The sequence below is a fragment of the Eubalaena glacialis genome, chromosome 1 (genome assembly GCF_028564815.1).
Source record: "Eubalaena glacialis isolate mEubGla1 chromosome 1, mEubGla1.1.hap2.+ XY, whole genome shotgun sequence".
NCBI classification, from domain to species: Eukaryota; Metazoa; Chordata; class Mammalia; order Artiodactyla; family Balaenidae; genus Eubalaena; species Eubalaena glacialis.
In genome coordinates, this window is record NC_083716.1 from 221,019,678 (window position 1) to 221,041,370 (window position 21,693).

General features: G+C 51.7%; 1 protein-coding gene and 1 long non-coding RNA gene across 5 annotated transcripts in view; one reads left to right on the forward strand and one right to left on the reverse strand.

Annotated features, from left to right (window-relative positions):
• Nucleotides 1-20,458, reverse strand: part of TNS1 (tensin 1) — a 185,873-nt gene extending 165,415 nt beyond the window's left edge. For 2 of the 3 annotated variants that reach the window (XM_061187233.1, XM_061187224.1), the window contains exons 1-2: nt 20,360-20,456; nt 8,492-8,529 (exon numbers count right to left, since the gene is read on the reverse strand). The gene's annotated coding sequence lies outside the window, so the exon portion shown is untranslated. Of the gene's footprint in view, nt 1-8,491; nt 8,530-20,359 lie in introns of all 3 variants that reach the window. The other variant, XM_061187226.1, reaches the window with a different exon arrangement.
• LOC133089110 (uncharacterized) lies at nt 8,441-10,570 on the forward strand. 2 transcript variants are annotated; one of them, XR_009700574.1, is made up of 3 exons: nt 8,441-8,570; nt 9,585-9,752; nt 10,239-10,570. It is a non-coding gene; the product is annotated as an uncharacterized LOC133089110 (long non-coding RNA). The 2 variants fall into 2 exon arrangements; XR_009700575.1 differs by having other exon boundaries at nt 10,307-10,570.
• Nucleotides 20,459-21,693: the final 1,235 nt, after the last annotated feature.

Below are 21,693 nucleotides of genomic sequence, written 5' to 3' on the forward strand. Positions count from 1 at the left end.
CAGATGCAAATTGTTATACATAGAACGGATAAACAACAAGGTCCTACTGTATAGCATAGGGAACTATACTCAATATCCTGTGATAAACCATAATGGAAAAGAATATGAAAAAGAATGTATATAAATGTATAACTGAATCACTTTGCTGTACAGCAGAAATTAACAAAACACTGTAAATCAACTATACTTCAATAAAATAATTTTTTTAATGTATGGAGTTTCTTTTTGAGGTGATAAAATGCTCTAATATTGACTGTGGTGATGGTTGCACAACATTGAATATACAAAAAACCCACTGAAATGTGTGCTTTACTTTGGTGGCGCAGTGGTTAAGAATTCGCCTCCCAATGCAGGGGACGCGGTTCAATCCCTGGTCAGGGAACTAGATCCCACATGCATGCAGCAACTGATAGTTAGCATGCCACAACTAAGGAGCCTGCCAGCTGCAACTAAGGAGCCCACCAGCTGCAACTAAGACCTGGCACAACCAAAAATAAATAAAATAAAATTTTTTTTAAAAAAAGAAATGTATGCTTTAAATGGGTGAATTGTATGGTATGTGAATTACATCTCAAGAAAGTTGTTATTTTTTAAAAAAGAGTAAGAGAGGCCCTTGACCACAGAAAGCACTATTACACACTTGGCACTGTGCTGGGTGCTGACCAAGACAGCAAGGACGGAGGTGGGTCTTCAGAAGCTTCAGACCAGCGGTTCTCAAATTTGGCTGCAAAGGGGACTCACCTGGGAAGCTTTTATTTAAATCAACTTTATTGACATATAATTTATATACAATAAATGCATCCCTTCCTTTTAAGAATATAGTTCAGTGAGTTTGACAAACACATACTCTGGGTAACCACCACCACAATCAAGATAAAGAACATCTGTATCACCCCAAAAAAGTTCCCTCACACTCTTCTGCAGTCAATCTTCCCACCACCCCCCAGGTCCAGGAAAGTACTAATTTGCTTTCTGTCATGAGAGTTTTGCCTTGTCAAGAATTTCATAAAAATGTAACCATCTAGTATGTACTCTTTTGTGTCTGGCTTCTTTCACTAAGCACAGTGTTTTTGATATTCATCCACGATGCTGTGCATAACAATAGTTCATTTGTTTTTATCACCACGTAGTATTCCACTGGACCTTTATGACAGTTTGTCCATTCACCTGTTGTTGACTATTTGGGTTTTTCCAGTTTGGGAATTGTGAATTGTGAATTCATAGCTATTGTGAATAAAGCTGCTATGAATTTATGTGCAAGCCTTTCAGCGGACATGTTTCCATTTCTCTTGGGTAAATACCTTGGAGCAGAATTGCTGGGTCATAAGGCAAGTGTATGTTTAACTTTATAAGGAATGGTCAAACTGCTTTCCATAATGGTTGTGCCATTTTACACCCCCACCTATGGTTGCCACTTTCAAAACTCCCAATGCCCAGGTCATGCCCCAAACCAATTAAATCAGAATCCCTGGGGAGGAGGACCCAGGCATCATTATCTTTAAAGCACCCCAGTGATTCTAATGCACAGACAAGGTCTGGAACCACTGCTACAGATCTCAGGTGCCCTGAGGCAAGCAAACAGCAAAAGACACATTATATTCACCTACGTCTGTTTCCTCATTCTTCCTTGATAGTGGAGAGGGAGAAGAGAAGCAAAACATATGCAAGCATCATCTTGCTTGACACCAGTGCCCTTAGCAAGCTTGGTTGGTCTCTCAGTTCAGATTTTTCCCCACTTTTTTTTTGTTTTGTTTTGTTTTGGGGTTTTTTGGCTGCACCGCGTGGCCCAGCATGGCATGTGGGATCTAAGTTCCCCAACCAGGGATTGAACCCGTGCCCCCTGCGGTGGAAACGTGGAGTCCTAACCACTGGACCGCCAGGAAATTCCCATCTCCCCTCTTTTTCTGAGTTAGAAGAAGGTAGGAGGAATACAAAATGATAAATATTAGCAACATTTTGGCCACTTAATTCTGAGCTTGGCATTTTAGCTGGCTTATCATAGAGTCCTACAAAATAGGTCCTACTATAATCCCTGTGTTACAGATGAGGAAACTGGGGCTCAGAGAGGTTAAGTACCTTGCCCAGGGTCACACAGCCAGTTATTATTGTAGTCAGCATTTAAACTCAACAGTCTGTCTCCAAGGCCAAAGAACTTAAGCACTCCACTAGGCTCAGAGCAATGGGTGGGTCTTGGAGCCATGAACCTCCTCCCACTACCCTGCTATCCCGGTAGCAGGAGAATACAACAAGCCTCCAGCACAATTGTGAAGGGAGGCTGCAGGTGTGTTTATGAGAGAGCAGGAGAGTGAGGTATAATGTGACTGAAAGATGGGGGTTAATTATGGGATTTCCTTTCCTTTCAAGCTTAAAGGATGGGATTTAAACCCCTCCGGTACAGGGGAGGAGACCAACTCATTGCTACAGCCTCCTCCTTTCACCCCCCTTCCCCCCTTCCCCCCACCCGGTGCTGAGGGCAGGGAAGTGCCAGGGCTGGGAAGAGGGTAGGAGAACTAAAGGAAGCGAGGTGAGAAGGGGCTGCCCGGAGGCTGAGGTGTGGGCCTGGGCAATTTGCCTGCCCTGCATCTACCTGGTCCTTTCATCTAACTCTTATCTGACCTGGAATAGACAGCTAGCATTTTGCTGGAAGGAGCCGCCCTTGTCAGCTGGGACTGCTATTTCAAACAAGGGGGCAAGTCAGGAGTGAAAAAAGGGTTTCTCAGACACGTATGAGGATTAGGGGAAACTGGGTGTGTGCTGCGCAGGAACTCTCTGTAGTATCTTTGCAACTTTTCTGTAAATCGAAAGCCAGCCTAAAATGTAAAGTCTCCTTTAAAATAATAAATAAATACACAAATGAATAAGATGTATCTGGAGGTTGTAGAACCCTATAGCAGGCAAGTGAGGAGAAAAGCAAAACAGAAGAAAATCTGCTGTGTATATACACACTGCGCACATGCTCAAATAAAAGTGGAAGACAAATCCTGGGCCATTCATTTTAAATCCTCAACAGGAGAGACAACTGGGGACAGATAAGGACCCCTATGAGACTTAAGGGTGGGGACTAAGGGAGGCTTAGAATTTGCTCCCCTCAAGAGATTTAGAGGGACAGCTGGAGACTGGGCCTTCCGTGAACTACAATGAGTTGCCAGTGCCTGTACCAGCCCCTTCTCTATTTGTCTCTGTTTCTCTGGCTTGCTCTCAGACTCACCTCCCTTCTCACCTGCTCCCCACCATTTATCCCAGGGCAGTGCCAGAAAGCCACTGGCACTAAGGTGCCCTTAGCCAAGTTGGTTACCGTCCCTGGGCCTCAACATTGGATCTCTAAAATGGGACTCCCATGAGCCCTGCCCACCTCACAGGACTGCGAAGGTAAGGGAAAATATTTTGTGTATTACAAAGTTCAGTGTAGATACAGGTGATTAAATGTTCAGAGCCAGTCTGCTCATAGTAGCCCCAAACTGGAAATAACCCAAATGGCAATCAGCAGTGGAATGGATCAATAAATTGGGGTTTATTTACATACTGGAATACAACATAGCAATAAAAAAAGAATGAACCACTGCAACCCACTAGAACACAGATGAGCCTCCCAGACATAATGTTGAGTGAAATAAGCCAGACACAAAAGTAAACATACTGCATGATTCAATTTATATGAAGTTCATAAACAGGCAAAACTAATCTCTGATGGTATAAGTAAGACTAGCAATTATCTTTGGAGGATATTGGTTGGAGGAGAGCATAAAGGCTGCTTCTGGGGTGCCGGAAATGTTCTAGATCTTGATCTGGTTCATATACATGTACAAATTTATCAATTTCTATACTTGATGGTATGTGAGTTATACCCCAACTAGACAATGCAAATGCCTAGATTTATTATTTGGAGCATCTTTTTTTTTTTTTGGCCGCACCATGCGGCCTTCGGGATCTTAGTTCCTCGACCAGGGATTGAACCCGGGCCCACGGCAGTGAAAGCGCCAAGTCCTAACCACTGAACTGCCAGGGAATTCCCTATATGGAGCATCTTTGTGTCAGGAGGTAGGAGAACTTTTTGAAGGAGAATTTTTAAATGGTTTTTCTGCTCCTTCTTTCCTGCTCTCATCCACCCCCTCAGCCTCTCCCTATATAGGAACTTCTTGTTTCTCAACATTCCTGTATTCCACTCCTTTACTTCTTCATTGGAACCTCTACTACCGGCCAGGCACTATTCTAGAAGCTGAGGGCGCAACATATCTCTCAACAGTCCCAAGTGCAATAAACATGTATTTAACATCTGCTCTGAGCTGAGCACTAAGGGCCCTCCTCTACCAGCACTGAGCATTTTCTCTCAAGCAGGTCCAAGTGGCAAAGAACGAGGCACAGAATATCTGGGCTCCTTTCTAGTTTCACCTATGGTTCCAAGAAAGAAGATGCCTACTATGTGTCAATGTGCATTTAATCCTCTATAACCCAGCTCACACAGCTGGAAGGCAGCAGCGTAGAGTTCAAATCCAAGTATGTCTGATTCCTATGTCCCTGCCCTTCCCACCACTCTCGAGACCTCCCAAGAGCCAGATCAGTTTTGCTCTCTCCCTGGAAGTCTGTGGTAGTCAGCCTCCAAATGGACCCAGTGATTCTTGCCTCCAAGTATTCATGTCTTTATAGGCCCCTCCCACACTCAATGGGGCTGACTTGTGTGACTAATAGCATATTGTAGAAATAGTGTTTGTCTTCCAAGGCTAGGCTATAAAAGACATGGGGCTTCTGCCTTGCTCTTTCTTGAATCACTCACTTTGAGGCAGCCAGGCGCCATGTTATGAGGACACTCAAGCAGTCCTATGGAGACGGCTGTGCGTCAAGAAACTGACACCTCCTGCCAAAAGCCAGACCCAACATGTTAGCCACATGAATGAACCATCTTGGAAGGAGATCCCCCAGCCTGTCAGGCCTTCAGATGACATTAGCCCCACCTGACATCTTGACTGCCACCCCATGAGAGACCCCAGCCCAGAACCGGCCAGCTAAGCCACTCCCAAATTTCTGACGCACAGAAACTGTGTGTTGCTGCTTTAAGCTACTAAATTTGGGGGTAATTTGTTACATGGTATTGTGACGTATAAATAATAGAGCCCCGCTCAGAGCCATGGGTTCATGATACAGGAACAGTCTGGAAGGAGGCAGGTTTAAGCATCCAGAACCAGCCACTTACCAGTGGGGTGGCTAGAGCGAGCTGAATTTGAGAGGACAGGAGAGGATCAATATCGGCAAGAAATCCTCAGTGTGTGGGAAAAGAACTGTGAAATAAGAGACCAAGCAAAGCAGAAGTCCTGGCACCCTCTTCCCTAGAAATTTCTCACACACTTCATCTATCTCAGTAAATAGAACCACGTGTACCCAGTGACTCTGGCCAAAAACCTGGGAGTCATCCTTGAGCCCATTCTCACTCTCACACCCAACATCCCATCCACAGCCAGGCTCTGGGCTCTACCCCAGAATGCATCCCAGGCCTGGTCCCTTCTCACCATCTTTCCGGCAAGCACCATGGACTAAGCCGCCAGCGTCTCTCACCTGGGCAATATCAGCCGCCTCTTGACCCATCTCCCTGCTCCTACACTTTCGCCTGCTCAAGGTCAGAGTGGCCTTCTCCAAGTGGAGATCAGATCATGTGTCTCATGCTTAAAACCCGCCAGTGCTCACTACTCTCCAGCCACACGGCCTTCTTTCAAGCGTGACAAGCTCACCTCACCTCAGGTGCACTGGCTCTTTCCATCTCTCAAATCATCATGTAACATCACTGGAGTCTCATCTCACACAATACTTCCTTGGAGGAGTTTTCCTGGGCCACTCAGCCTAATCATTCTCTAACCCCCGCTCTAGCTCAATTCCCTCATAACTTGTTTGCCTATTTATTGTCTGTCTCCCCTGTGAGAATGTCAGTCCCATGAGGGCAAAGGCCTTCTCTGTCTTGTTCACCTACAACAGTGTCTGGCATATGGAAAAAGCTCAAAAAACATTGGTTTAATGAATCCCTTCTAGAGGCAGGGGGATGGATGAGATGACCTCCAAGTTGATCTGGTTATAAAATCCAGAGTACAGAGCTCTGCTGTGTGTTCTGGGGCTCACAACAGCCTTTCCCAGGAGGAGGAAAAGGCAGGGCGTTAGCAAGATCTGTACTTTTAGGGGAGAGACTTGCCAGCTGGGTGGAGCTCACACCACCAGTGGGTACCATTTCCTATAGAGGAAAATCCTATAAAAAGCCCCATTTGTCTGTCTGGCCACTGCGCTGCCAGACCACCTCTTCCCACCGGGTTAGCCTCATTGGCTGGGCAGAGCAGGGCTGCTGCAGCCTGGTGTATTCTGACCCCCCAGCATATGTGAGAACTGCCAAGCAGGCTACACCCCCCAGAAGTCATCTTTGTCATCTCTCTGCGTCCACACAGGAGGCAGCTGTACAGCAAGGAGCCATCTTCTGTCACACCTCTCAGCCTCTCTGGACCCGCCATTCACCCTACTCAGACCCTTCACTGGACATTCATCACCTTATCCTCTCTGACTGTATCCACTACTGCAAGAGATGGAAGGCAAAGGGGGAAAGGCAGGTAAGGATCAAGGAATGTCTGCCCCTAGGCAAGAGGGACATTTTAGAAGGAAGCGCAAAGGCCCAGGGACAGAAATGGGTGAGGAATTATACTGTGAGACCTTGGGAAAGTCATTCAACCTTTGGGTGCCTCGGTTTATCTGTAAAACAACGAGAGCTTTCGGCCTGTTTTATGCTCTGGTAGAATTAGAAGAATAAAATCAGATAACGCATTGAAGTGTTTTCTAAGGCCTACAGCACTGTACAAATGTCCATTGTTATTAAGAGAAACAGGTGCAGGAAGGGGGGGGGGGTTGATTGGGGAGGAGCAAGAACACCGGAAGGTTCTGGGGTTAAAGGTGGAAAAACTCTGCTCTGGATGAAGAGAACAAGGTGGGAGATGCAGGGAGAGGCAGAAACTCACTTCCCACCCAGAGAAGAAAAGGCTGAGGTTGTCAGAAAAGCAGAAGACAACAGAAGGGGCAGAAACTGTCCAGATGGCAGAAACAAGCCAGGCCTTTTGCACTTCTGCTGGGACAGTCCTCCAACCTGGAGTTTCCAGATGGAGAGACCCCTCCCCTACCCCACAGCAAGGCTGTGTACTCTTCTTGAGCAAGGTCACTCAGGAGGAAGTGGATCCCCTCTCAGAGAGGCCTACTCCATCAGCACCTTTCTCCAATGTAACTCTCCGCCCTCAGAGCTACCAATTGATAATAATCAATTACCTGTTATGTTTCTGAGCACCTATTGTGTGTCAGGCACTGTGCTGGGCACGTCACACACATTATCCCATCTCATCCTCATAATAACCTTTTCTTATTCCCATATCCTTGAGAATGAAACAGAGGCTCAGAGAGGTTACATGACTTGCCCAAGGTCACCCAGCTAATAAGAAGCAGAGCATGAGATGCACCAGACACCAGGCCTCAACTGCTCAAAGCTCCTTTTTGAAGCATCCTCCCCCTTCCTTCCATTCACTGAACTCCTTCCTGAAAGATTAAGTGCGAACAGCAAAGGCAGGGGCTAGAGGGCAGGGAGGATATTAACAATAATGGGACCAGTGCGTAGACTGGCTGCACATGAAAGGTTGAGGCAGGGCACTTCCACCTCCAGAAAGCTGAGCGCATCTGACGGAACAATTTCCTTCCCAAGTCATCCATCAAAACCCATCCTGGTGTCATCCCCACCCCCACCCCCATTACTCCAAGGCTGCCACCAGGTGATCACTCTTCTGCCAAAGCATGAGAGGATGCAGCAAGGGACCAGCCAACCTGGCCAGTCAGGACCCAGCAGTTCCTCTGGTCTTTCTTTCCTCCTGTTTTCCTCTCCCACTAAGACCAGCCAGGAAACACTGATGGGGAAACTGAGCACAAAAGTGGGATCCCGCCAATGAAGAGAGTGGGACAGTCGCTCAAGGAGGTTCCAGACCCAGCGCGACCCTGACCTCTGACCTTTTTCCACCTCACCCCCACTCCCCCTACCTATCCCCTTCTCCGCCCTCGGGGTCCTATGGCTGTGGCCCCATCCCGCGTTTTTCTAGGCTGGCCAAATCCGGCCAACTAGGGCTCTGCGCGGCCCAAGGGGGAATTGAAATGCATCCCTCTCCCCCTCCATACCTCCACTCCCCTTGAGAACTAGGTGGAAATACCTTCAAAGGCCCTTCTCCAGGAGCTCGATCCCTGCCAGCCACCCCCAGTAGCCGCCGAGCCTGCGCATCGCGCCCCCATCCCCCTCGCCGCCCCCCGCCCCCGGCCCTCGCCTTCACCTTGACCTGAGCCAGCTCCGGGGCCCAGAAGCTTTGCATAAACAAAGAGAGAAGGAGGGGACGATCAGGGCACCGCCCCCGGCCCGCCGGCGCCCCCGCTCCAGTCCCGTGACCCCTAGCCCGTCCCGTCCTCAAGCCCCCCGCGGGGCCAGCGGCCCGCAGTCCCTTACCTTGGCCTGGCATTTCCGATGACAGGAGAAGCCGCAGACTGCAAGAGGGCGAGACACAGAAAGAAAGTTTAGCCGCGAGGTATGAAATGGAAACTCCGGCGAAATCTCCTCCCACCCCCGCCCGCAATCCGCGCTCGGGAGGGAAGGAGGGACGGAGGGAAGGAGGGACGGAGAGAGGAGGGGGCGGGGGGCTGCCGCAGCTCCCCGGGGCCTGAGGGGCGAGAACGCCCGGGACTGCGAACCCGTGGGCCGAGAAGGCGCCTAGACCACGTTGCCAGAGCCCCTCGGGCGGCAGCGGGAAGTTGGGAGGAGCAGGGGGAGAGGAGGGGAACCGACTCCGCCGCTGGATCCTTGCAGAGGGCAGAGGTGGCCCGGACCCAGGGTCCTTGTCAGCCGAGCTAAGAATAAGGGGACCTTCTCCCCTTACACGCCAGGCAGGCAGCTGGCACCCGGAAACCACGATCACACTCACTCCCCCCAAGAGAGACACACAGACCCAATTCATGGTCCAGGAGAGGCCCGCGCGCGCACACACACACACACATTTACACCCATATACACACACAGACACCAATAACCACTTACACCCATACACTCAGCCATACGTGCACACATAGCCAGGCTTGCACACCCACTCACAAGCCCAAGGAGAAACCTCTGACTGGGGGCGGGGGGTGGGGAGTCGCACACACAATTTCACGGGAGATTCTCGGAGTACAGCCTGACACAGACGTGTGGACACAGATTCACAAACTTTATGTGTTGAAACACACGTGAGTTGAAACACACACACACACACACACACACACACACACACACACACACACACACACACACGACTTGCTCTGCCCTCCCACTACCAGAAGCTGGAATCAAATTTCCTGTGGGGTTCCCTCAGCCTGGAATGTCCCAGCCTGCCCACCCTAACCCCAGGGCCCTCCACCCAGGGTTTGGTGAGCCCCTCTCACCAGGTCCCGAACATGGGTGAGGGGGCTCCTGAGCTGAGCTTCTGCGCTGACCTGGGCCTGCGGAGGCAGGTGGGTCAGGGGCACTGGTTAGGGAACAGGGAGCCACCCTGATGGCGAATCCTCAGTCCCAGACCACAGTCGGCTGCCCTGCCTCCTGGATCTACAGTTACCCAACCCCTTTCCAACCACGAGCCAACCAGATCCCCAGCGGAACGCAGAAGGGAGACTGAGGCACAGCTGAAGGCCCAGAGCCGCCAAAAGAGGCTCCAGGGCAGCCCACACGAAGACTTCTGGTTTGTCGGTGGGAGTGGGGGTGGGGGGGAAGCTGGGAGGCACACCGGGTGGAGTCTGGGATGTGACCTTGGCCGGCCCTTGTTCTCCCAGAACCTAGTTCTGGCCCCAGCTCAGGCCTGTGATTCAGCCAGTGCTGCGCAAGGCTTTCCTGACCCCACCAGCCACGAAGCCCGGCCCGGGGACTTCTCCGCCCCTGGCCACCCACGTCAAGTCAGGCCCATCCATCAAGCCTTTCTGCTTCTCCCTCTGCCCCACCCCCCCCAACCCCAGGCAACGCCCCTGCAGAGGGTGTTTCCACTCTGACGCCGGCAGCCTGCCTAGCCCCACCCCCATGCCTTCTTTTCTGGCCTAGGAATGTGGAATTGAGAAAGCCTCTGGCCATGTGGCCTGAGCTTTGAAGGCCCTTCCAGTCAGGCAGGCGCCCCACTGGGCCACTGCCTCCAGACCAAGGGACCTTTCCTCTTCCTCTGCTAATCAAATGCCAGGTCTTCAAGAATAAGGCCTGGGGGCTTCCCTGGTGGCGCAGTGGTTGAGAATCTGCCTGCCAATGCAGGGGACACAGGTTCGAGCCCTGGTCTGGGAAGATCCCACATGCCGAGGAGCTACTAGGCCCATGAGCCACAATTGCTGAGCCTGCGCGTCTGGAGCCTGTGCTCCACAACAAGAGAGGCCGCGATAGTGAGAGGCCCGCGCACCGCGATGAAGAGTGGCCCCCACTTGCCGCAACTAGAGAAAACCCTCTCACAGAAACGAAGACCCAACACAGCCTTAAATAAATAAAATTTAAAAAAAAAAGAATAAGGCCTGGGCCCCTCCTCTGGAGGCCTCTCTCACTCTTCCCTCTTCCTTGAAGGCATCACCACAGAGTGCCATTTCCTGCACCATCTTGGTTCCTACACTTGTGGGCTCCTTCAAGGAAGGGACCTCCTGGCTCTCTCTCTCTCTCTCTCTCTCTCTCACAAACACACACACACACACACACACACACACGAGAGATACAGTGCCTGGTACGTAGTAGAGGCTTAATAAATGTTTGCTGAGTTGACCAGAAGATCTCCCCTGGAGTTTATGTGCACCCCCATTTAATCATTCCCCCCCACTCAGTCTTTTCCTGAACCATAACCCTCCCCCCAGCGTCTCATAGTCAATCAATAAGGCACCCCTAAGTGTTCACTCCAGGCCTCCCAACCCCAGTCTAGACACTGGGAGCACAATGAGAGCCAACACTCCATCTTTCTTTGGCATCAGACTTCATACTCCTGACGTTCACAGAGTGCATCAAAACTTTCCTACCTCAGGGCCTTTGCACTTGCTGTTCTGGCTGCCTGGAAAGCTCTCCCTCACTCCATCTCTCCATTGTTCACCAAGCCACACCCTTCTACTTCTAGAATCCACTGAAAGCCATCTCTTCAAAGAGGTTTTCCCTGACCACCCAAATTACAGTAGGCTCCCCATTATTCTTTCTCAGCAGCACCCTGATAAAATCCTCTTAGCACAGCTCACAATCTGAACTCATCTGGGGTAATTCCTGCTCACTTGTATATAGTATATCTCCCCACACTAGACGGATGACGGCAGGGAACACGCCTGTCTCATTCACACTGTATCCCCAGCAGCTAGAACAGTGTCTGCTCCAAGCGCACAGCACCAAACAGCACCTTTGTGCAAATTAGAAAAAGTCTCACCCTCTGGGCAGACCAGCCCACTGGACACTGACTATAGTGTCTTTGTGGGAATGGCAAGAAGATGCTCGTTCTCCAGGAGGACCCAGCCCTGTACCTGGATGCATGGCTTGGTGAGCAAAATGTGGACTGATTCCAGTGCTCTCTCGGGCAGGCACTCTTGGCAGTGAATGGCCTGCAGGGCAGGCCTGCCTGTCACACAGTGGACAGACACTCAATAAATGCCCTTGAATGGAGGGCAGATGGGGAAATCATTGGGCAATTGCAGTACAATGTGCTGAGTTCTCCCTACGTGCTGGAATGCAGAGAGCTTGTCCTTGAAAGCTCTAGAGTGGGGAGCAAAGGAATATACCTCCCCCAGCCCCCAGCCCCCAGCCTAAAAGACAAAAGCTCAGCAAACTGAATTCAAGTGGCAGGTTCCAAGCAGCGCAGGCGTTGTCAAGCCCCCACAAATGAATTTTTGCACCTTCAGAAGCACCTGCTCCCAACCCCAGGGAAACCCTCTTGCCCTGAGTCCCCTCCAGGGAAGGCTCCTTTACAATCTTAGTCACCTGTCTCAGGTATTCTCCCATAGGGCAGTATTTCCTACTCTCTAACCTGCATCCCTCCTGCTGTAATTTGAAATATGCCGTTTAGCTGGCTTCTCACTTCTCAGACCAATGGCACGTTCAAATGTGTCACAGAAAGGTAAACTGCGGCAGCCAGCCTCCAAGGTGGCCCCCAGTGTGTCTCGCCTCCTGGTATGCTCACCCTTCTGCAGTCCCCTCCCACAATGAACTGGTTTATATACCAATTGGATATTATAGAAAAGATGGTATATGACTTCTGAAGCTAAGTCATCAAAGGCACTGGTGGCTTCAGCCTTCGTCTTCTGGATCACTCACTCTAGGGGAAGCCAGTTACCATGTCATGAGGACACTCAAGCAGCCCAATACAGAGGGCCATGTAGTGAACAACTGAGGCCTCCTACCACCAGCCAGCACAAAGTTGACTGGCGCACAACTGAACCACCTTGGAAGTGTACCTTCCACCCCTGTCAGGCCTTCAGATGACTAGAGCCCCAGCTTCCTTGACTGCAACTTCATGAGACACCCAGAGTCCGAACCACCCAGTTACGTGGATGAATCCCCACTCATGAATCCCTGACCCACAGAAACTATGTGAGAGAATAATTCTGTACTTGTTTTAAACTGCTAAGTTTTAGAGTAATTTGTTATGCAGCTACAGCTAACTAATACAGAAACCAGAGCACAGGATCCCTCAGAAAGCAAGAGGCCAAAGGCTGATGCTGCGAACAAAGACCAGAGGCCATCCCCTGGGTCCTTCCTTGCTCCCTGGGTACCTGCATATTCCTCTCTGTAACTCCTTCTTCCCTTTCCTTACCCTACCAAGCAATTAGTCATCCAAAGAGGCTGCTGAATCCCAACCTTCCTCCCACACCACTGCACCAGTTCAGACCAGTTATCCTTCCCTGGGCCCCATCTCCCCACCAGCCTTGTCTCCTTTCAATCCACAGAGTCACAGGCCATTCTCAAGTACAAACTGATCACATTGTACCCCTGCTTAGAACCCTCTGTCTAGCTCCTCAACACACTTATAAGGCCCTACATGGCCTAGTCTTGCCTCTACCTCCAGCCACTGCCAATAAAGAGATCTGTTCCTGCCCCACCAAACTCCCCACACAGACTTCGAGTCTACAAGGTTCAGGTCTGGAATGGTGAGCTCATACACATCCTTCAAGGCCCAGTTCAAAATGTCCCTCCCTGGATAATTCAAAGATGGTCCCTCCCTCCTCTGTGCTCCAAGAATCCTCAGCCCACAACCCTTGGAAAGCGCTTGTCACCTTGGAGGACTAAGTATTCCTTTATTATTGGTTCTCCCCCACATTCAACTGCTTTAAGACAGAAAGGGAGGTCCTGTTCAACTTTGCAGCTTTGTATCCTGCCCCATCCCCTAGCACTGGGTCTGGCATAGATGGGCTCAATAAATGTATAGTAAATTTCAAACTGGAAGGATTCTCCCCAGCCTAAACCCCTGGGACCAGGACTGACATTCTGGGGCAACAGAAAAGACACAAGTGAGGGTCGGGGAGCCTCGCTCTTCAGCTCCACCCCCTGCTGGGAGAGGGCAGGTGGGTACCATAGTCAGTCTTCCCAAGTGCTTCAGGACAAACACCACCTATGATCAAGCCTAGTAAGAGGGTGGGAGTACTAAAGGAGTTAACTGATCCTTCATCCACTCATCCATGGGTCCTGCTCTCCACCTACCCACTTACCTACCTGGCTGCATGTAGACTGGCTCTCAGCTCAGATGCAGGTCACACACCAGCTCTGTGATCTGGGGCAAGTAACTTAACCACTCTGAGCCTTCATCCCTTCATCTCGAAAATGGGGGTAATAATAGCATCTACGTCACAGAGTTGTGAGAATTAAATGAGTTAATATACGTGGCCAGCCCAGAGTATGTTCTGTATAAGGATTAGCTATATCAGCAGCATCTCCATCACCTTCGTGATTGTTATTATACGGAAGAGCCCCGAGTCAGGAGAGCTGGGTTCTAGTCCTGACTGCTATCAGAGCTGTGTGACCTGAAGCAAGTCACTCCCCTCTCTGAGTCTCAGACTCCTGCTCAGAAAATAAGGCAGCCAACTCGCAGCCTCCAGGGTAGATTGGGCCTGCACGCTTGTCTTCATTAACCGGCTCAGTGTTTAAATCACAAAGGCTTCTCTTAGTTGGAGTGCCTTCCAGCAGAGTAGCTCTCTCTGGATCCCTGGGGCCCCCACCATGGCCTGCTGTCCACACTCACTTGCCTGCTTTCCTCTGAAGGCCCTTGCATTTCCGACCCCTGGAACAGATGGTCTCCAAGCTCTCTTCCAGCTGTGAGAGCGTGTGTATAATCCCAGGCAGTCTCTCCATCATAGTCACCACCTACCACTTCCTCCCCACAACCAACAAAGGGGGGAACCCAGGTTCCAACCCTGAAAACATCCCAAACGCTGTTGAGGAAATACCCGGTTGACAGGGATGCCCACTCCACAGGGTACCATTTCTCGTTGCAGGGGAACGAGGGCAGGAAAACTCCAGCCTTCCCCTCCTGGCATCCCTCAGATGCCTGAGTCCTCCCTGGACACACACCTCATGATCAACCCCACCTGAGAAGACCATGGCCTTCCCTAGCTCCCACGGAAGGCTAGTGACCCTGCAAGATGAAGCCCCCTGGGGAGGGACCCTGTCAAACCAAAGCTCCATGGAGCCCAGGAGCCCCACCTCAGCCCACGGGTGTCAACACTGCACCCTCAAAGCAGGGCCAGGCCAGCGGCCTGAGACGGAGCAGAAAGCCCCATAGAGGGGAGGGGTCTGTAGGTTACCTGCAGGGGTGGAGCACTGCGCCTCAACCCCAGCCCTTGGCCGACTCCTGCCTTGCGGGGCTGCCTGGACTCTCTCCTGGGGTGGCTTCCTGCCTCTCGGGAACACAGGAAGCCAACATTGTTGGGATCTAAATGGCCTTTTCCTCCTGGCCTCGGGTCGGAAAATGAGCACATAGCCTCGGTGTGCACCTGACCCCGGCGATAACTGCCTGCATGCCCGGCCGGCCTCCGCTCCTTCCCCAGCTGGCAGAGACCTGCTCAGCCACCCACCTGCCCACCAGACCTCACCGCCCTTCCCTGCCTTGCTTACTTCCGTAGCCTGGCCTGGAGGTACATGATGGTTTATATTAGGTGCCAACTTGGCTAGTCCATGGTACCCAGATATTTGTTTAACATTCTTCTAGATGTTCCTGTGAATGGTTTGTTTGGGGTTTTTTGGATGAGATGAACATTTAAATCAGTAGATTTTGAGTAAAGCACATTCCCTGCCATATGTGGGTGGGCCTCGTCCAATCAGTTGAAGGCCTGAACAACAAAGACTGATCTCCCCAGGCAAGAAGGCATTCTGCCAGCTTTTGGACTTGAACTGCAACTCTTCCCTGGGTCTCCAACCTGACCGTCTGCCCTGCAGATTTTGGACTTGCCAAGTCTCTACAATCATGTGAGCCAATTCCTTATAATAAATATCTGTCTATCTACCTATCTACTTACCTATCTATCCTGTTGTCCTGTTTCTCTGGAGAACCCTAATGCAAGGTGACTCTGGGGGTGGTCGGGGGGGAGTGGGTATGGTGTGGCTCTGAAGTTGAAGCAAGAAGAAACCTTCTAGGTCATCCCATCCAGTGATTTTCAAGCTTTTGTTTTGGCAGCCAAAATCTTGATGCAGCTGGACTCTTACATGGAATCTCAGTGATATTGGTTGGCACTTATTGAATGCTTGTTATGTGCCAGGATCTGTTCTGAGCACTTTACATATATTATCTCAGGTAATCCCCACAGTAGCCCAAGGCGGGAGGTTTGCCGTGTGTCCCGTTTTAAAGGTGAGGTAACGAAGGCACAGAAAGGTGAAGCAGTCTGCCTCAGTTCTCACTGGTAAGAGCTGGGATTTGAATCTAGGATGTCTGAGCCAAGTGCAAGACCCCCACACCATCCTGCTTCCTGATATATTTAACTCCTAAAACCAGAGCTGCTCTGATTAAAGTGGGCAGGGGTTCCAGGGCCCCAGGTCCTTAAGCCTGCCCTTGGGTTTCCCCCTTTTTCCTACCCTCTCAGGCCCCTAAAGAACCTTACATCTCCTTTGGAACGTGGTTAAGAACCTCTGATCTAGTCCAACCCCTCATTTAGAGAACCAGGAAAACCAGGCCCAGAGAGGTTAATTGTCTCACCCAAGGTCACACAACCACGCAGGGGGAAGCCAGGACCGGAACGCAGCATCTTCCCACCCTACCAGGCTGCTTCCAGTGACTCCAAGAAGGGAGTGACTCAGACACAGGGTAGAAGCTGGGATCCCCAGGTAAAGAGAAAGCTCCCTGAAACAAGGTTTCCCCAAATTCAACTAGTGAGGGCTTCTAGGTAGACTTCTCCCATTAAGGCAAGTTTCCACCCTGGGGAAACTGCAGGTGACTGCCCCCACCTTCCAAGCTGACCAGAAGCATTAAGAAGGGGAGTACTCTAAGTCTGGGCCCCAATCCAGATCCAGATGGCAGGCCTTGGGCTCTTGAGCTGGCATTCTGGTCTCTTCCCTTGGGTTTCAGCCTGGTGGGAGGCTAGGGCCCTTGGGCAAGGCCCTAGACTCCCTAGAGCACTGCCCCCAGAGAGCTGTGGGAAACCCTTTGTTTGAACTGAGGAACTCCTACACATCCCTCAAGACCCAGCCTACATATGGATTCCCTCCTGAAGCTTGACAGGAAAATCTCTGCTGAGTCAGAGACAGCTTTTCACACACACCTCTGTGTCAGCTTTGCCACCGGGCTCTCTGACTGTCTGACAGCATGTCTGTCTTCCCAGGTCAGGGGCTGGGTCTTGGCACCAGTACCTGGCATGGCATCCAGCCCAGAGGTTCATGATTGTCAGATGGGTGCACACATGCACACAGGGGGTGGAGTGGCAGCCTACACTGGGAGAGTTATCCAGACTCTACAGACTCCAACAAGGGAATTCTCCAGGCCCCCCCATGGTCTGGGCCTCAGTAGATATTCTTGGTCCAACCCTTTAGCTATAGATGAGGAAACTGAGGTTCAAGCGGTGAAGGGATTTATCTGAGGTCACCTGGCCTGTGAGAGGCAGGCCCAGAAGTCGAGGCTGGGCCACTGACAAAGGCCCCAGGCCTCTTCTCCTCCAGTTGTCTCGTCCGTCTCTGTCTCCGCACGGGGAGCCTTAGTCCTGACACTAGTGTTCACTTTACAGCCACACACAGGACCTCAGTGCTCCTCACAGTCACCCCCTCAGAGACGAGCACAGGGTTTATTATTAACCCCGTGATACACAGGAGGAAACAGGCTCAGCGCAGCAGAAGACCAGCCGCGGTCTCACGGCCACCTCTTTGCCTGTATATCCGTCACGCTTACACCCACGTGTCCACACACCTTCGTTCTTTGTCTGCCTTGATCGCCTTTGAGTCTCCCAGAACCAGAACTAGACCCCAGGTTCCTTGACTCTCTTCCCGACCCCGTCTCCCACCCCACCCCCTTCAGCCATAGTCCATTAAACAGTGAAATGCAGGAGGATGGGGAGCTATGGGGCAGGGCAGCCAGTGGGAGACAGGACAAATGCCCCAGTCTCTCTAGATCTGGGAAGGTGTCCTCACTGCCCCTGCCTGCAGCAAAATTCCCTCAACTTTGCAAGCCCCATGGAGACTGTGAATGCAGGGCCTTGACATTCAACCCAGAACCCCCAGCCACTAATCCAGAGGGTCACCATGTTGCAGCCGGAGACTTGAAGACTGGAAAAGGAACCAGAGAGCACAGCAAACCCTTTGGATTGGCCTTGGTGAATGGCCCCCTCAGCCAGAGAACAACCTGTACAACTATATCTGGTGGCCCTGGATGGATGGATGGATGGATGGATGGATGGATGGATGAAGGGAGAGAGGGAAGGATAAGGGGGATCTCATGCCACCACAACCTCCTGGTTCCAAAGCACAGAGAGTTGGCACACTCCTGCATCTCCCACCAGTAAGCCCAGTGGCCCCAACCCTGCCCCCAAGCCTAGTGACCCCAACCCTCTTGCTGGGGATACACATGTGGCCTGTATAGCTGGGAGTCTTCTGTCTTCCCTTGTGGGGCTGGGGGTCCCTGGTCCCTGACACCTGGTGGTGCCTCTGGAGAGTGGCCCTGGCTTTTTTCCCTCTTCTTCCCACTAACTCACCCAGAGCGGCCAAACCAGCCTGGCAGCCCACTGGCCACCCACCCTCCACTCCGGTTCACACCAGCAGGGCCAGGCTCTGAACCAGGTGAGACCGGGGTCATCTCTGCTCCCCTTGGGAGCCTTCCATGCACATGGGGTCAAATCCCCTCCTCAACCCGGGCCCTCAAGCCAGGTCATCTGGGGAAGTTAGGACCACAGGCGATCACAGAATGTGCGGCCAGAGATGTGCCCAAGGTCACTCAGTGAGAGTGCCGGACTTCCTTACACCCCCAGCCCTGTGCTGCCTCCTATCAGAGCTGTGTCAGAGTCACTGGGGGGAAGGGTAAGTGCATTGGGAGAGGAAGGAAGGAACTGGGGGGGGGGGGTAGGCGGGGCTAACATGAGCAGGTTCAAGGGACGGGATGAGGTGGTGGTGGTGATGGAAGCAAAAGGCAAAACCCCAGCCTAGGCAACGCCTCCCCGGCTTCTCCCAGCTCCGACTCGAAACCACCACCCGCGCCAGCCAGGACTCTTGGGAGGAGAGTGCCACCACGTGGCTAATTTTGGTATGGCATAAATTCCTATCGGGCCCCCTAAACTCAGTCTGGGTGTGTCCCAGTCCTGCAATTAAGGACCATAAAATTCTGCCCTTGGCCCGAAAGGCTTTGCCTGGAATGCTCCCCACATGCACATGCACACACTCACACACTTCCATCCACCCTCTCCAGCCTCCAACACCAGCTGAAACTTCTCGTCTAGGAACCTTCCTGCCCCCAGAGAGCACACACGCTGGAAACTCAACTCCAACCCAGCCAGCTGTGTGCCTCGGCAAGAGACTTAACTACTCGGAGGCTGTTTCCTCGTCTGTAAAACAGGGATGACGCTAGCACCTCCCGGATGCTGTGAGTGCTGCATGAGATCATGCGTGTGTGTGCTTTAACATGAAGTGCTTTAATGCCCAGCTTTCCAGCCCCACCAGGACGTGCGCATGGAGGGAAGGAAGAGGGGAGAGTCCTGATGGAGAGAAGCATGTGAGTAAAGGCTCCAGGCGAGAAAGAGCCCGGCCCTTTGGCAGGTTTGACATACTTGGCATATTTGGGAATTATGTGAGGTGCAGCTGGTTTCACTATGGACTTGGGGGCCGGGGGCACATGGGTCAGAGAGCTGGCAAGCGGTGGGTCCACCAGGCCACGCAGCCGCAGGAAGGGGTCTATGCTGTGTCTTCAGGGAGCGGGGGTTCCCAAGGCTAAAGCCAGGGACCTGACATCGAGGCCCTCCGGAAGCTGGTGCGGAGGTGGGCTGAGAGGATGGGTCAGGATGCCAGAGGCAGAGGGGCAGCTGTCAGTTGCACGGGTGAGAGGTGTCGGCAGCCTGAATTGGCTGCAGAGAAGCTCAGCGAATGAAGCTGTATGGAGGGGGGAGTGCTGGCGATTGATGGGAGGTGGGGATGAGAGAGAGGGAGGCATCTGGTGGGGCAACTGGGTGGGTGATGGTGTCAGTCGCTGAGATTGGGTGCAGGGGCCTCCTGCTGATTTCACAGTGTGACCTGGAGCAAGACACCAACTCCTCCGGCAGCCGTGACAGCCAAGCCCAGGCCGTCCCAGGAGCACATGAGAACAGGGATTACAAAAGCCTGCCAGTCAGCAGGCCCTCCTCCGAGGCTAACTGGGGGCCTCTTAAACTCACCCCTAAGCTGCCACAAGGGCAGGACCGCGGCTTGGCATCTTTGCAGTACTCCTAGTGCCAGGCACACACCCACACACACACCTTCCACAGGCCCTCCACGTGCCGACCACACGCCATCCACGTGCCAACCACATGACATCTGCAGGCCAACCATACCCCCTCACACGCCCTCCACACGCCAGCCACTCACCAACCACACACCATCCACCTGCCACCACATAATATCCATATGTCTTCCCTAAGCGATTCACATGCCATCTGTATGCCATCCACATACCTTCTTCCACATATCATCTGTATGCCATCCACACATAAGCTACATGCCATTTCCATGCCACCCATCGCCTGCCATGTGCCATCCACACATACCCACATGCTCGCTATCCGTGTGCTCAGCATCCCCTCCCAAATGAGAACCAGGCACCAAGTCGGGACCCCAAGGACATCCCAGCCTGACCCGGGCCTCGGGCATCTCACTCCCGTGAAGACGTGCTCCCCATCCCCCGTGGCCCAGCCAGCTGCTCACCTTTGCAGGTGCAACCCTCCCGGGTGATGACCTGTCGGCAGATCCCACAGGGCTTCACCTTCTTGAAGGTCTTCACCTTGAAGTGGTGAGTCTTGGGGGCCTCCAGGTCCTCTGGCTGTGGGAGGAGAGGCACAGTGATGAGGCTGGGCTCCTGGGGAAAGAGCCAGGGGACCAGGGGAGAAGCAGGCAAGCACTGGGGGAAAGGAGAGGTGAGAGCCCCTTCAGCTGTGAAAGGCCCGAGCCCATTTATGGGAGGAGGTGCCCAGGGAAAGAGAAAGCTGTGGGTGCGACCCAGACTCCCAGTCAGAGGTGAGGTCAGACAACAGTCGAAAACCGCAGCCCCCTCCATGGTTTATTAGTCACTTTTCTGATTTAGTTTATTAGCAAAGTGCACTCATTTTAAATGTATTGCTCAATACAATTTGACACACGTATGCCCCATGGACCCACACCCCAGGAGGCTCCCTCGTGGCCGTCCCAGTCAATATTACCCCAAGGTAAATACTATCGTGACTTCTATCACCAAAGATCCATTTTGACAGGTTTTTAAGCTTCATATGAATGGAATTATACAGTATATACTCCTGTGTCTGCTTCTTTGACTCAGCAAGAATCTGGGAGATTCATCCCTGTGCTCACATAGCAGCAGCTCCCTCCTTTTCTCTGCTGCATAGTACTCCACCGTGTGCATGCAACTAACTAACTCATTCATCCATCCTACTGCTGATGGCCCTCGACCTTTTACCCATGTCCCCGAGTGCCATGCCCCTCAGTTTTCTCTCTCTCACCCTCACTACCACCCCCTGCTCCAGCCCAGAAGGCTTCTTCCATCTTTATTTTTATTTACTATTCTTTACATTATGAAAATATCAATAGGTTAAATATCCTTTTTAAAACTACACCACCAGAATGTAAATTGATACAGCCACTATGGAGAACAGTATGGAGGTTCCTTAAAAAACTAAAATAGAACTACCATACGACCCAGCAATCCCAATACTGAGCATATACCCTGAGAAAACCATAATTCAAGAAGAGTCATGTACCACAATGTTCATTGCAGCTCTATTTACAATAGCCAGGACACGGAAACAACCTAGGTGTCCATCGACAGATGAATGGATAAAGAAGATGTGGCACATATATACAATGGAATATTACTCAGCCATAAAAAGAAACGAAATTGAGTTATTTGTAGTGAGGTAGATGGACCTAGAGTCTGTCATACAGAGTGAAGTAAGTCAGAAAGAGAAAAACAAATACCGTATGCTAACACATATATATGGAATCTCAAAAAAAAAAACAATGGTACTGAAGAACCTAGGGGCAGGACA